The following is a 15,538-nucleotide window of genomic DNA, read 5'->3' as shown; positions in this document are numbered from 1 at the left end:
ACCCTATAAAAATTTAAGTTTGCTCGAAACCGGGTTAAAGTATCTAACCTCAATATTTACTCAACCTATGTTAAGTAATAAGGTGGGTAAAATGCAAGAATGCAAGTCCATTGTGAATAAAGATACTAAAACGGGTTTTAATGAGTGTTCGGGTTGTTGGTTCGGGTCTTGACAATTGGTCAAACCCAAAGTCAACTTTCCAAAATATTAATTGTTATGAGATAACTCATAAAAATCCATTAATACTTAACCAAGTATGTAGATCTATTGTTTTAGAACAAACGACATACGTTAAGCGAGTGTTCGGTTTTGTCGGTCCAAACTTGTTATGAGATCAAGTTGGATCCAACATTTCCAAGTACTTAAGAAAATAATTAAAATCAGTTTGTAAACTATTTTTAAAGAAATATACAAGTCTTGATAGCTAAAAACACACTTGTGTGTCGTAAGCGAGTAAAAATCGGATCGGTTTGGTTTCCATCTCACAATAAGTTCATAGATGGTTTCCACATGCCCAAATATCCAAGAACTTGTATAATAATTTACAAATGAAAAAACTTAAGTTTTAAAACCAAAAAGTTAACAATAAAGTCTTTAAACAAAAGTTCGGTTTACGATTTCGGATCTAGTTTCGGGTTAAGACCGAGTTTAGAATCTACCAACCCATAACCATGGAACTCATAAAAATGGTTTTATAAACTGAGATCTAACATTAAACATGTATAAAACAAGTATTTAACTAAAACTAATAAGCAAAGTTCGGTTTACGGTTAAGAGCTAGTTACGGTTAAACCAAAGCATAGACCCTCAAACCCATAACCATGGAACTTGTAAATAAACTAAAATGATCAGAAGTTAAGCATGGTTAGTATGTATCAACAAGTTATATAAGTATATATATATCAAGAACACGAAGTTCTCCATGAAGCCTTGCCTTACAAGGTCCGAAACCTCACCAACCGGAGCCGGAGAAGCAACTACCAAAGGTAACAAGGGGTATTATATTATATATATATGTTGTGCCACCATAAACAAATATTAGTAATGTTAGATGAACAAATTAGAAAGAAGGATTAAACTCAGTTTGAATTTTGGAAGTCAAACACTCAAGAACACTTAAGAAAATAACCTTGAATCTATGGAGTTTGAGAGAGAAATTGAAGTTGTAGCAGGGAAAAATGAAGTGAATTGGGGGTGTATATATAGGGTAATGTTGGTGGTCAAATATGGTTGTGTGTTACAAGAGTTTTCATGCAAAAATGGATCAAAACAAATACAAAACAACAAAAAAAACGTGCAGCTGCAGCTGGGCTGGTCGCGCTACGCGACACCCTAAGGTGTCCCCCGTCACGCGGTGTGTCGGGGTTGATTTTCTGACTTCCCAACTTTTGTTATTTGGCAGATTTAGTCCATGTAGTTCGTTTTAAGTTATTTTTACGCGTTTTAAGGAACGAAAAGGATGTTTTCAAGACCCAACAAGTGTAAAACAATATTGTAACATAAAATCCATCATTTTGATTATATCATAAGCTTTGGTTTACAAAACGGGTCGATTTACATGTTTAACGAATACAAAAACGAATACGAACATGACCCGAAATTGACGAATGTCACAGAGTTAATGGCTCATTTATAAACAGTTCATTACAAAGCACGATCACAAAGAAATTGTGTATACCTGTTGTATCTTCTATATCATAAAAATTATATTTTGAGGATACAATGTAGCATTCATCTTCTGTCATGGTTAGATCGGACTGCGCGAACCCTTTAGCATGATTACAAAAACACAATGCAATAAACTTCAGACGAATTTTAACCCGTGTGACCCATATGACCCTTTTAGGATTACGTTTTATTCTTTCTTCTAGTATTGTTAATTAGATCTTGTAAATGTAGAAAGTTTTCTCAAAGTGTTTATATAAATATATCTATAATTACTACTCTAAAAATATACGCTATTTATTATAACTTCTAGATGTATTTTCAATCAGCTTACATGCTACTTTAAGCCTATAAAATAACCGAACATTAACTAGCTGTTCGGCCGGAAGTTCGTCTTCGTGTATTTAAAAAACGAACAAACATGAACATGCATTTTGTTGGTTCATTTATGTTCGTGAGCATCCGGTTATGTTTGTTCATTTATATTCGTTTATTTACGTTGATGTATTTTCGTCCGTTTATATTTTGTAAACATCTAAGTAGTTATATATATATATATATATATATATATATATATATGAAAATAAAAAGGGCTCGTTAAAATGAATTAGGTTAATTTAAGCCACTAATTTAGATGTGTTTTCTGGATAAATTATTATGTATCAGACTTGTTCATTTCCATTGCAAACTGTTCATTTAGATTTTAAATGAACTAACATGAATGCACATGCACATGTCCTTATTTTTTATGAACGGACATGAACAAAGTAATGATAAGGTAACTTGGAATACCAAGGATTCCATTATGCCGACGGCAGACTGTTTTCAATTTTCTGAAAGACGAAGCTAAATATTTTGGTCTAAATGTAAACAAAATATGTAACCTCCATTATGACCGAATCTCAAACAAATACGCTTCTTGTTAACACTGAACCGTTTATGATTTATGACCCGCATCAATTGAGAAAGAAACCAACACCTTAAACTTTAACTTTCTGAACTTGTTGTATTGATGCATAAAGATATTGATTTCAGTATTGACCTTGTTTCCAACATTCTTGACATCTAATGATAAAATATCAGTAAGTTGCTACTCACTACCTAAAACAACATCAACAATGTTCTTGAAATAAGATTTTTTTAATCATGTCAAATGCTTCAACATTTGAGATTCTTTTGCAATAGAAAGTTTGTATTACCTACAAGTGATTATTTTCTTTTTTAGTTTTCTAATAAACAGATTATGGTTGTGATCATACTATTGTTGTAACAAAAATAATTATCAAAGGTAAAACAAAGTTGCATACCATTTACCTAATTATAGAGACTTCATTACCGTCTCATAAAACATATCTTGTCTCACAAAAATGTATTCTTTGCTCATTTTTGACGAACTTCACCGAAGATAAAACACACGTTTGACACTACAATTAATGTAAAAAATGGTTTTAAACTACATATTACCAACATACAAAGGCATACACATACCCAAGAGCACATCAGAAAAACATATTACATATAGAGTAGAAACAACTGACCTTGAGCGTAGTACCAAGACACTCTCTTAAGATTGCTACTTCAAAGAAATAGCACGCAACTAAAGTTGCAAGAACAATTCTCCATTTGTAATATGCGAAATTATATTATTTCTTTATATATGTGCAAAACTGCAGATAACACATTCGTTCAATTTAGATACTTAAACTTACAAATAAGTAAAACATGTAGTAATATTGAGATGAAAGTGAAGTTTCAAACACAACAATATTGTTATATAAAAATATATTATTAAACAAAACCATATAAATCCAAAAGTCAAACAAACAGATGTGAAAAAAAAACGTTGCAAATTAAATAAGCATCTAAATTAAAGTGAGTTCTGACCTTAAATAAATCAGGAGATAAAACAATTTACAAATCCTTAAAATAAGTTATATCCAATCTGCATAAAAAAAATTATTCGACCATGAAACCCAAAGTTTACAGGAATACCCCGCTGAAGTACTTAAGTAAATTAAAACCAATCAACATGAATTTAAATTTCAAAAATAAATATTTGATCATTAAAGTCAAACTCCACCAGAATACCCTACTGAGGTGTTTAGCCCATAGTTACCAAATTCGCTCAAGGACCCGCGAATCCCGTATTGGATCACGATGTACTCAATAGTAATTCGCTACGTACTGAATCGCTCTGATACGTCATTCCAATCGATCGAAATCGGTGTTCCAATTTGCTTAGGTAAACCACTCCAATAGATCGAAGTAGACCCATTTTTAAAGTTAGACGGAGCACAAAGTGTACGGGTTCAGTTTATTTCGGAAATACGAAGAAGAAGAAGAAGAAGAAGAGAGTGGCCGGAAAGACGAAGAAGAAGAAGAAAGCGGTGTGCTGTGCGTTTTGTTATTTTACATGGGTTTATTGATATTTAACTCTCACACTCTTTCACTTTTCTGATTTAGTCCTTCAAGTTTATATGTTTTTAGTTTTTATATAAGAACTATTAAAAATTGTAAAATTATAACATTATATATGTATAAATTATAAATAACTATTTTTTGATTTGGGTATATCGAATCGAACTACATGGTTCACCATATCGGTTCGTACCGAAATGAGCCTACCCCCTTCCAAACCAAATACGTTACCATTAGCGAATTGTGTACCCGAACTGCGTACCCGTACCTGAACCGAAACGAACCGCGAATTAGGTAACTATAGTTTAGGCCAAAACATTAATGCTACAATTTTCAATAATATGATACTTTAACTTTGAAAGTAAACAAAACCTAATTCACTTCAGCTTGAAACCTCTGATTAAAATTAAACATAAATTTGTAGATAACAATTTTGGAGTTTATCAGTAATGCATCTAACATAAAATCATGATGAGGAGTCTGGATGTGGTCAAACCTATAGAAACAAAGATTAATAGTTGTAAAACATAGTACTTGTAGCAATCAGATCTTTTAACATCGATGAATAGCAGCGATGACTTTCTTCTAGATCAATTAGAGTTCCATTGTACAAACCACTCCGATAATAATAATAATAATAATTATAATAATAATAATAATAATAATAATAATAATAAATGTACATGATTTAGAAGGTGTAAAGTTCCAGCAACTTATCCAGTCATGATTTCGTTATCGGGATCATAAACCTCAAATGATCTTCAATAACTAACAAAGATATAACGAAAAATAACCATACTAAGAACACTAACGGAAATAACCTTTTGAAATTGAATAAATTAATAATAATAATAATAATAATAATAATAATAATAATAATAATAATAATAATAATATCCTAAACCCATAAAAAATAACGAAAAAACCTAATTAATAAAGAACTATGAGTCTTTAATAGTTAACAAAGGCTGATCTTAAATATAGAAAAAAAAACAATCAATTTTAGGTATACATATAAATTAGGGGCAATGATACAACTCACTTATTGAATTCGATTTGAAATTAGCATAATAAGAAAAATACGCGTGCAAAAAAAAGGATTCAAAATTAGTGCGCAATTAATGTGTTGCTGAAGCGATGATATCGCACCATGGAATCGTTGATTGAAAGGTAAGATTTGCAATTGTGAAGATAGAGAAAGACTTTCAATCCACCATGACTTTCGCTCAGTCTTCTCCCTGTTTCAATCAACATCAGCGATAAGGTGGGTGTGAACAAGGTCTCGCAGGTAGAGAAAAGAGGAAAATGTTAAGATGAATTGTTATGACCCGTGGGCTATCCAGGTTTCATTAGAAGTTCCATACCCGTCATAGCGGTTCAAACGCATAAAAAGACTCCATTTACAAATGAAGCAATCTGGTGGCTTGAGAGGGTGCGAAGTGACAAGAGCGCGACACGTAGAATATTAAAGGTGTCGTTCGTATTATGAGGTTATTTTATATTACTCGTTTTTAATATATATACTAATTTTAATTTTATGTATTGTAAGGAAGTTAATAATTATATACTTAGGATTTGATGTTGAAATTTGTTTCACAAATAAATTAGATGTTATAATCCAATTTAAAAGTTATATAGGTTTGGTAAAACCCATGACTCACTTCTTTTTTTTAATATAAAATTGTTTCTTAATTATAAATCATATCTTTTTAAAAATAATTAAATATTAATTTTTAGTATATCCCTATTTTATAGGATTTTCATATCAAATATTTGGTGAAATTAGTTTTTAATTTAATGAGATGCTATAACCCGTTTAAGGCCTGTCTGAGTTTAGTAAGACCCATACCCGTGAATTCGGGTCAAATGCATGAGAATCCTCCATTTAAAAATCAAGCAAATCTGGTGACCCGAAAAAAAGGGGGAGCGACCACATCACGACACGTAAGATTTTTATGTTTTCGTTTATATATATTACTAGTTTTTATCCCCCGTATTACGGGGTTATTTTATATTGTTTGTTCTAATATATATTTATATTTTTGTATGAAAGTTAATAATATACTTATAGTTTGATGATAAATTGTTTCACAAATAAATGAGAAGCTATGACCCGGTTTAAAAGCTATATGATTTTGATGAGACGCAAGACCTGTTAATTTTTTTACTATAAAATTGGTTTTTTAATTATAAATAATATTTATGAAAGTTAATAATATATCTATGGTTTAATGAGACCCAAGACCGTTTATTTTTTTACTATAAAATTGGTTTTTAACTTAAATAATATATATATATATATATATATATATATACATATACATATATATATATATATATATATATATATATCTTTTGTTAAAATAATAAGATATTAATTTTTAGTATATCCTATTTTATAGGATTTTTACATCAATAATTTGGTGAGACTAATTTTTTATTTAATGCGATGTTATAACCCGTTTAAGAAATATCTGGGTTTGGTAAGACTCATACCCATAATTCGGGTCAAATGCATGAAAAGTCTCCATTTAAATATCAAGCAAATCTGATGACTCCTAAAAAATGGGGAGCGACCACATCGCGACACATAGGATTTTTATGTTTTCGTTTATATATATTATAGATAGATATACAAATATATTATTCGATTGACATATACCATTTGTTTTGAAATGAACGTTAATAGATAGGATGAGCCACGAATGCCTCAGTCGGGCTACTTGTTCATTGATAAAAACTAAGGGTGGCAAACCCAACCTAAATGGGTTTTTTTGGGTCAAGATGGATAAACTTTAAAAGTAAAATGAGTTAGGATGGATTATAAAAATTTTATAAGTGGGTCAGGATGGGTTGGAAATATACAAGTGAGTTTCATTTATAGGTTAAAATGGGTCAAAACAAAATATCCAAGTTATCCAAAATTTATCTATTTCAAAATACCCAAACTATCATGTGCGAAACAAAACTCATCCGAAACCCAAAAAACGATCAAAACGAAACAAAAACCCCGAACTGACTAAAACGAAACTGAACCGAAATAGAAAAACGACCAAAACAAAACGAAATAAAACCGAAAAACTGACAAAATCGAAACAAAAAAAGCGAAATGCAACCGAAAAGCTAACCAAAGCTAAACAAAAACACCGAATCGACCAAACCGAAACAAAACTGAATCGAAATAGAAAACCGACCAAAACGAAACAAAAAAACCGATATGAAACCGAAAAGTTGACCAAAACGAAACAAAAAAAAAGCGAAATGCAACTGAAAAGCGGACCAAAACAAAACAAAAATACCGAACCGACCAAAATGAAACAAAAAAACCGATATGCAACCGAAAAGTTGATCAAAAAGAAACAAAAAAAACGAAATGCAAATGAACAGCGGACCAAAACAAAACAAAAACACCGAACCGACCAAAACGAAACAAAAACACCGAATCGACCGAAACAAAACAAACAAGCAAAAACGAAACTGAACCGAAATTGAAAAACGACCAAAACGAAAAAAAAAACGAAATGCAACTGAAACCTGACCAAAATAAAACAAAAACACTGAACCGACCAAAGCGAAACAAACAAATCGAAACGAAACTGAACCGAAATGAAACTAAAAAACCGAATTGAAACTGAAAAACTGACCAAAAGGAAACATAAAAAAACTAAATGCAATTTAAAAACCGGACCAAAACGAATCAAAAACACCGAACTGACAAACGAAACAACAAAACTGAAACGAAATTAAACCGAAATAGAAAAACGACCAAAACGATACAAAAAAACCGATATGAAACCGAAAAACTGACCAAAACGAAACAAAAAAAAAAGCGAAAGGCAATCAGAAAGCTTACCAAAACGAAACAAAAAAACTGAAACGTAGCCGACCAAAATACAACAAATGAATCGAAACGAAACAAAAAAACGAAATGAAACCGAAAAAATTAACTAAAACAAAACAACACTGAAACCGAAAAAACCGAGCAGATACCGAAACCGACCGAAATGAAAAAACAAAAACAAAACCGAACCGAAAAACTCAAAATTGAACCGGAACAAAAAGTTTTTTTTTTTTAATGAACGAGGAGGATGGGGGGAACATTTTAGTTATTTTACATTTTGCGTTTTTTATTTATATTTTGAGTTATTATTTTTTTAATAGTTTTTTTGAATATTTTTTTGAGGGGTTTTTAAAACCCTCTGTATGTGGCATTCACTTGGGTCAAGATGAGTTAGTTTTATCCATCTTGACCCATATCCATCCTAACCCTCTATTTTAAAAATCCATCATGACCTCATATCCATCATGACCAATACCCATCCTGACCCATCACCCAAATCCAACCCAACCCAACTCACTCCTATTGCCACCTCTAATAAAAACAATTATATACATTAAATTCATTGATAAAAACAGTTATATACATTTTTTAATGTATGTACTACTTTTAGCCTAATCCTAATTCAAATCCTTTTATTTTAATTAAGACCATGCGTAGTCAAAACTCTTCACATATAGGTGTTGTAAGACACGTGGTATCCCTGCTAGCAATGAATAGTTTTGCAAAAAGTGGTGTAGAGGGAAAAAACCCACAACTCTCCTACAATAATTACATATATTTCCCTCTCTCTCCTCTCCCACACACAATTTTATTAAAAATCGAGCCGAACTTGCGTTGTGTACAAAACGCTTGTACCAACAAGCCGGGGGAGGGGGGGGGGGTAGCCTTAAAACGCCACAGCTTGTGGCGACTACGTATGGTCTAAGTCTAAAAATGTTATTTAGCTTGCTTAAAAAAAGTTAAAAGGAAACTTGTTTGAAATTTGCTCAATTACAAACCAAGCCAAATTGGATCTATTTGTTTACAAACTGAACCAACGTGGCTAAGCTATAAACGACATTGCCTTGGCTCAACTTTGTTCAGATAATGAACAACACTGATGGAGACTAGGGACACGTGAATGGCGTGAATGGGCTTTAAGCTTGGCTTTATAAAGCGTGCTTAAGCGCATAGTGACCTAAGGCGCAACTCGTCGTGTTTGTCTAGGCAAGGTGAATGTTGTACATAAAGCGTGGTGAGGCATGCTCTTTAGGCAAAAAAAAATGGCATACAACGGTTATCTAAGGCACACTCTTCATATATTAACATGGTTTTTGTATCATGATGTCGTACAATAGTCTTTTTAGGTTATACATGTAGATAATCTATGTCGAAATTAATATATATAACGGTTATTTATAGCCAAATTTTAAATAGAGGTGTGAAAAATCCATGAAAAATATATATAGACAAAAACTATATAGATACATTCTGCCTCACGACACGAAATTAAGGTGTTTTTAGACTTTATGCCTTGATTGTAGACCTTTTCACCTCAGTGCGCTTCTCAATTCTTGCTTTATACATTACAACCAAGGTTTAAAGTACACAAATAATTGAAAAAGTAACGAAAGGTATTATTGATTAGTTTTATTTCTCAGTGGTAAATCATTGAAAAAAAAGAAACTCTGGAAGATCAAATCTCGGTTACCAACTTTTCAAAGGGGGGGGGGGGGGGGTGAATAACACATTAGCATGGGACCATGAGTAATCTAAGAGTGGTCCTTTGTTGGTTATTAAAGACAAAACCAAGTCTAGAAGCTCTTCTATGAAAACCAACTTTACCCAACTGACTCAACAATGTTTCTGCCTTGAAACTGTCTGAATGAAAAAAACTTTGTTACAAAACGAGGTCTGAATGGGTGGACATGGACTTGGTGCCACCGATTAGGGGAAGAGTGAAAGAGGAGCAATTTGACATGTCAAAGGCGGATATTACACATTTTGAGTTCGAACAATAATCGTGGGTTTGAATTTTCGATGTTGATGACACGTTCTCTAGTCAAAAGGGTTAGGAAGCATATTGACTGTATGTGTCTTGCTAATCGAGGGGAAGCTACTCGTCGGAACATGGTGCCCAAAAAGGTCATTTTTGGATGGTGAATATGTCTCGCTTCGCACTAGTTTAGCAAATAAGGGTAGTGATGTCCCATCGATTCTTTGTCCTTTATGCTCGAACTGGAGGAGCATTTGGATCACCTCTTTGGAATTCGTGGGATTGCGCATAGAGTATGGAGTGCTATCACAACTCTGCAAGTAACTCGACTCACCGCCGGTGCAAGCATGTTCTGTGTTTCGCGTATTCTCATTTGGATCTATCAGGTTAGTGGATCATCTGACAAGCTTGTAATGAGACGGTTTTTTCAAGCAAAGATAGAAGAAATAATTTCATTGTTTGATTATATTTTTACTTGCTCGTTTTCATGGACAGCAACACTTTCAAAATAGTTCTCCAAATCAACAGTTACATCATGGACATAAAAAGAATTATATAGTCATGATTATGCATGAACTTAATAATCTCAAAAGAATGTGATCTCCACAATATAGCTCATTAGCATTCTATAATTCCAATCATGAATTTCCTCTACCAAGAACTTATTGTTTTCATTTATATAACATCTAATCTCACCTCAAATGGTCTAAATCCAAACAGCAAATTATGCAAAATTATCAGTCACAGTTCTGATGAAATCCATATTCCCACAATTCTGTACACCTGTGAAAGATCACATGATGAACAACAAGGTTCAACACTACGTTTTGTTTTATATAATAATGAAAGCCCGTGGCCATAAAGTATATTATGTATTATTTAACAACTATATATAAGAATACAATGAGGATAAACACAAAAGATCCCTAATCAAATCATATCTTCCAAGCTATACCGTTAATGCAGTAAAAAAAAAAGTTTTCGGTCAAGGACCGATATTTGAGATATAAGTTCTTGCAGTGGGATATCGGTAATTTTAACATCATGCAAAATGCAAATAAAAAGCATTTTAACACTAACAATTCAGTATACTCTCCCACCATTAACAAATAAACCGTTTTCAACTAGCGAAACACTAACGACTATAGCAAGTAGGAACTAATTAAGACTTAAAACACTAACAATTGACAATTAAGCCTTAACACTAATAGCAGCAATAAGAAGATCGACGAATGGAAGAACTAAGAAGATAGTTTCTCTGATCAGGAAAACCGGTGATATATCGGTCAATATCGTTGATATTATCAGTACCGATATTCCAATATTCTGGGACTGATAACCGATATAGCCCAAATATCAACTGCATAGCTTCCAAGTAGGATAGAGATAATTACAACAAACCCAGCCTAAGTATTACATTACCTAAGTCCTAACTATTACATTCTATCTAATATGTTTCATGGGGGATGTATACAATCAACAATATCTGAAAATAAACTAACAAGAAATTAAAACATTAATATGATCAAGTTAAATGAAACAATTTGTAATATAAATGTGACAAAGAACATTATACTGATAACTACTTACAAAACTGTATCATGATTACATAAATGGATTTAACAATCAACTATAAACTTCTTATTTGTATGAATCTGTCACAAACACACCTGGCACGAAGATATATCACAGCTCAAATTCATCTTCAAGCTTCAACTGCTCGGACGCAGCTTCCTCATCATCATCATCAATCGCAAAGTACGGATTATGCGCCTCCGGTTTAAAATTATAACCAGTAAACACATAAAACGCAAGAGTCGCCACCTCAGCAGCCACCACACTAGTCCAAAGATACTTATACGAAGTAATCGTCCCCAACGCATAAACCACAACCCTCGTAAAATAAATGTAACATATAACCACAACATAATACTGTCTAAACAGCGTCAACTTCATCAAATTCACCGCAGCCTTCCCGTCCGTTCTCGCCGCCTCTCGCAAATTCTTAATCGACCACACAATCGGGAACAAAACCGCGCAACAACAAATCACATCCACCAACAAAAACACCTGCTTCCACGTCACCCAGTCCTGCCCATACGGACCCGACTCATCAATCACAACTTGAGCTATATTCGCAACCACTTGCAACGGGATCACAATCATCAAAACCTTCTTCTCCTTATCTTGCAAATACGGCTTCAAGAACGACCACCCGGTCCCAATCAACACAATCAAAGTAAACAAAGTAATCCCTTTCAAAAAGCTAAAAATATAAAACAAAATATCCCAACCGTGAGCACTACCGGTCCGCTTAATATACGACTTATCCTCCGCCTCACATAACAAATTCAACGCCTTGAGAATAATAACAGCCAGCATAAAGAAATGAATCCCAAACACCGTCAATCTCTTCTTATACAACAAATAAACCCAAACACCCACTAAAGTAAAATAAACCAGCGACAGTAGAAAATAAACCCGGGGTAAAACGGTAATTCCAGCGGAAAGATAATCACGGGTTTTGGACTTACCGTCGAGGTTATACATGGCGGATCTGACATCCATGGATACCTTCAACTGCGGGAGGCAATTAGCGAAAACTAAAGTGTACTGGTCGGCATCGGATTGGGTGTAGAACTGGTTGAAGGACGTGGCGTGTGGGTCAAGGGAGTTGAAAGTGAAGACGGGTTTGATGATGTTGGATTGAAGTGCGCAGGTGATGTCCTTGTCTTCGATTTGTTGGAGGACTTGGAGCCATGAGTCTCGTGTGCAGAGGAAGAAGCCTAGTTTGGATGGTTCGGGGTCCGGTGGGGTGAATTGGAGGTTGGAGACGTTGAGTTCGAGTCGGCCGGTGTGGGTGAAGCCGAATTCGTCGAAGGGGATGATGGGGCGTGGGTCGGATCGGATCTCGGTGAATCGGATCTCGGCGGCGGTGAAGGTGGTTAGGAGGAGGAGGAGGATGACGGTAACGGTAACGGTAACGGAAGACATTGGGTGAGATAGATAGATAGATCTGAGTGAGATGGTCCAGATCTTTGACGGTTAAGTTGGGAATTTGGGATGGGATTAGAGGGTGCAGGTGAAATATGGGTGATGAAAAATGATAATAATAATAATAATAATAATAATATTTTATTATTATGGTTGGGATCTGAGGGCGTCGGTGGAGTTGGAAGGTGAGTGTCGTGAAAGGAACGTTACTTCTCTCGGTTGTCTTTGGTCATGCTGGATTATAATATTTCTCAATGCCGAGTCTTATTTTGTTAATATAAATTGGGGGTGACAATCTTGACCAAAACCCTTTTAAATAAGTTAATTTAAGTTGTTTTAAAAGTTAAATAAGTTGGTTGGGTAAAAAGTTTTAACTAAATTGGTCAAAATGAGTTATTTGAAATTCAATCCTTTTATTTTCAGGTCAAAATGGGTCGACAAGTTCAAAGAAATGGGTCGATGTGGGTTAGTGTCCTAAGGAAATGTGACAGGACGGGTTTTCATACAAGACAGGTTTCAGCACAAAACGGGTTTCAAATTGGAACGGGTTCGGTTCAGGTTTCAAGCCAACAAGAGTTTTCACCCGTGACGTGTTGGGTTTTGGTTTCTTTTGTTTCTTTATGGTCGATTCCGTACTCGTTTTTGTCCGTTTTTTCAGTTTCGTTTTTGTTCGGTTTGAATTCTTTTAGTTTCGTTTTGATTGATTTTTCGATTTCGATTGATGTGGTCCGATTTTGGATTTTTGTTTCATTTTCGGCGATTCTAGGTGGTTTTTTTAATGAACGAGGACAACGTAGCAAACATTTTAGTATTTTTACTTTTTTTTTATTTATGATTTATATTTTGAGTTATAATTTTTTTATTATTATCTTTGAATATTTTTTTAAGGGTTTTCTATCTTAATAGAAAACCCCTTTAAAAAATTAAAAAATAACAATAAAAAAATCATAACTTAAAATATAAATAAAAAACAAAAAAATTAAAAAATTTAAACTGTTTCCGCCGTTATTCTCGTTCAAAAAGAAAAGAAAACAAAAAACTCAAACCCGGTTTGACCCTAACCTATTCGGACCCAAACCAAAACAACCATTTTTTTAATTGACCCGTTTTGACCCAAACTCATTCTGACCCAAACTCGTTTTGACCAATAACTTATTTCAACCCATGACTCGTTCGACTCAACCCAACCCATTTACAACCTCTAATAATTATACATGGTTGGGTAAAACAAAACTGAATGAAACATCATCAATAAAGGTGAAATAAAACTGACTGTAACATCCAAACTTACTCTTTACACTTTTAAGCTAAAGAGTAAAGAGGAACATGATTAGAATCAGTTAAAGGTGAAAGGAAAATCCATAACCATAGCCAAAAAGAATACCCAAATCAATATAGTATATAATCATGATATTGAGGCAGCTTTTAAGCTATGTTCATTTTGTTTCAGAGGGATTCATGTTTTAGAAACACAATTCGCGATGGAAGAATATATATAAGAATATTAACAAATCTAAACCAAGTATTTAAGTAGAGCAGTTGGATAAGGCTCGAGGATACGCACCATATTTCGCATGTTTGAATCCCGTGAGCGACATGAATTTCTATTTTATAACCAAGCAGACATTGAGATCCACTAGGCCAAGCAGCGAACTCGGGATGTTTCGAGATCCACTAGGCCAAGCAGCGAACTGGGTCTTGTAACATCCCGAATTCTAAAAAATAATATTAATTATATTATTTAATATTAGTGGGAAAATGATTAAATAAAGTAGGAGATATTATGAGTCGAGCCATTATTGGGTTAAATGGATATGGGTTATGGACTTAAGTTATGAAGGAGAGAAGGAAAGACTATGGGCTTGAGCCCATGATCCATAATTATATAAACCTTAATTGCCCATTTAATCATTCATTTACACATATTCCATACACCACCAAAATACACACTTAAGCTCTCTATAATTTCTCTAGTCGAACCAAGATAGAAAACCGATCCCGATCCAAGGTAATGATAGTATGATGTTGTATGAATTCAAACCCGTTAGATTTAGTCGCGAAACAATGAGCCGACACCGTTAAACCGTTAAAGTCACGAGATCCGGGTGGAATTGGGTATAAACCGAACCTAAGATGAGCTTAGGGGTCGCCCTAGCTCAGATCTGGATCGATCGGGACGAAAAAAGGTGGAAAACGAGTCAGATCTCGTTTTTCCGGTGAAGCCGCGTTTTCCGGCGACGGCGCCGGAAAGTATGTACGAGGTAAGGGAATGTCAGAGAATGTGTCTGACATTCTCTGACTTAACCCTAATTCGTTGACGGGGAGTTAACGAATTAGAGGTAATTTGTTAACGGGGAGTTAACGAATTAGGGGTGATTCGTCAAGCGATTCGTTAATGGAAGCTTAACGAACTAGCCTTAGTTCGTGCCCCAGTTTGATATGGAAGAGATAACGAATTAGAATGGACCAGTTCGTTATAAGGTCCAGTTCGTTTACAGGACCAGTTCGTTAGAGGGTTCAATTCGTTACAAGGACCAGTTCGTTATGACAAACCAATTCGTTAAAGAACCAAGTAACGAACTAGAAGTTTAATGAAATGACAGAACAGTCCCTGGACTTAGAGAAAGAATGATTTGATTACAAAA

General features: G+C 34.0%; 1 pseudogene across 1 annotated transcript; it reads right to left on the bottom strand.

The window, feature by feature from the left end:
• Positions 1–10,589: 10,589 nt before the first annotated feature.
• Positions 10,590–12,941, bottom strand: LOC143624292 (protein CANDIDATE G-PROTEIN COUPLED RECEPTOR 7 pseudogene; annotated as a pseudogene). Its single transcript, XR_013152085.1, has 2 exons — positions 11,570–12,941; positions 10,590–10,682 (listed from the first exon to the last, which is right to left on the bottom strand). The product of XR_013152085.1 is annotated as a protein CANDIDATE G-PROTEIN COUPLED RECEPTOR 7 pseudogene (transcript).
• Positions 12,942–15,538: the final 2,597 nt, after the last annotated feature.

The sequence above is a fragment of the Bidens hawaiensis genome, unplaced genomic scaffold (genome assembly GCF_021521415.1).
Source record: "Bidens hawaiensis isolate Kalapana, Puna unplaced genomic scaffold, B.hawaiensis_p1.1 tig00000369_1, whole genome shotgun sequence".
NCBI classification, from domain to species: Eukaryota; Viridiplantae; Streptophyta; class Magnoliopsida; order Asterales; family Asteraceae; genus Bidens; species Bidens hawaiensis.
This window is presented reverse-complemented; position numbering and strand designations above follow the sequence as displayed.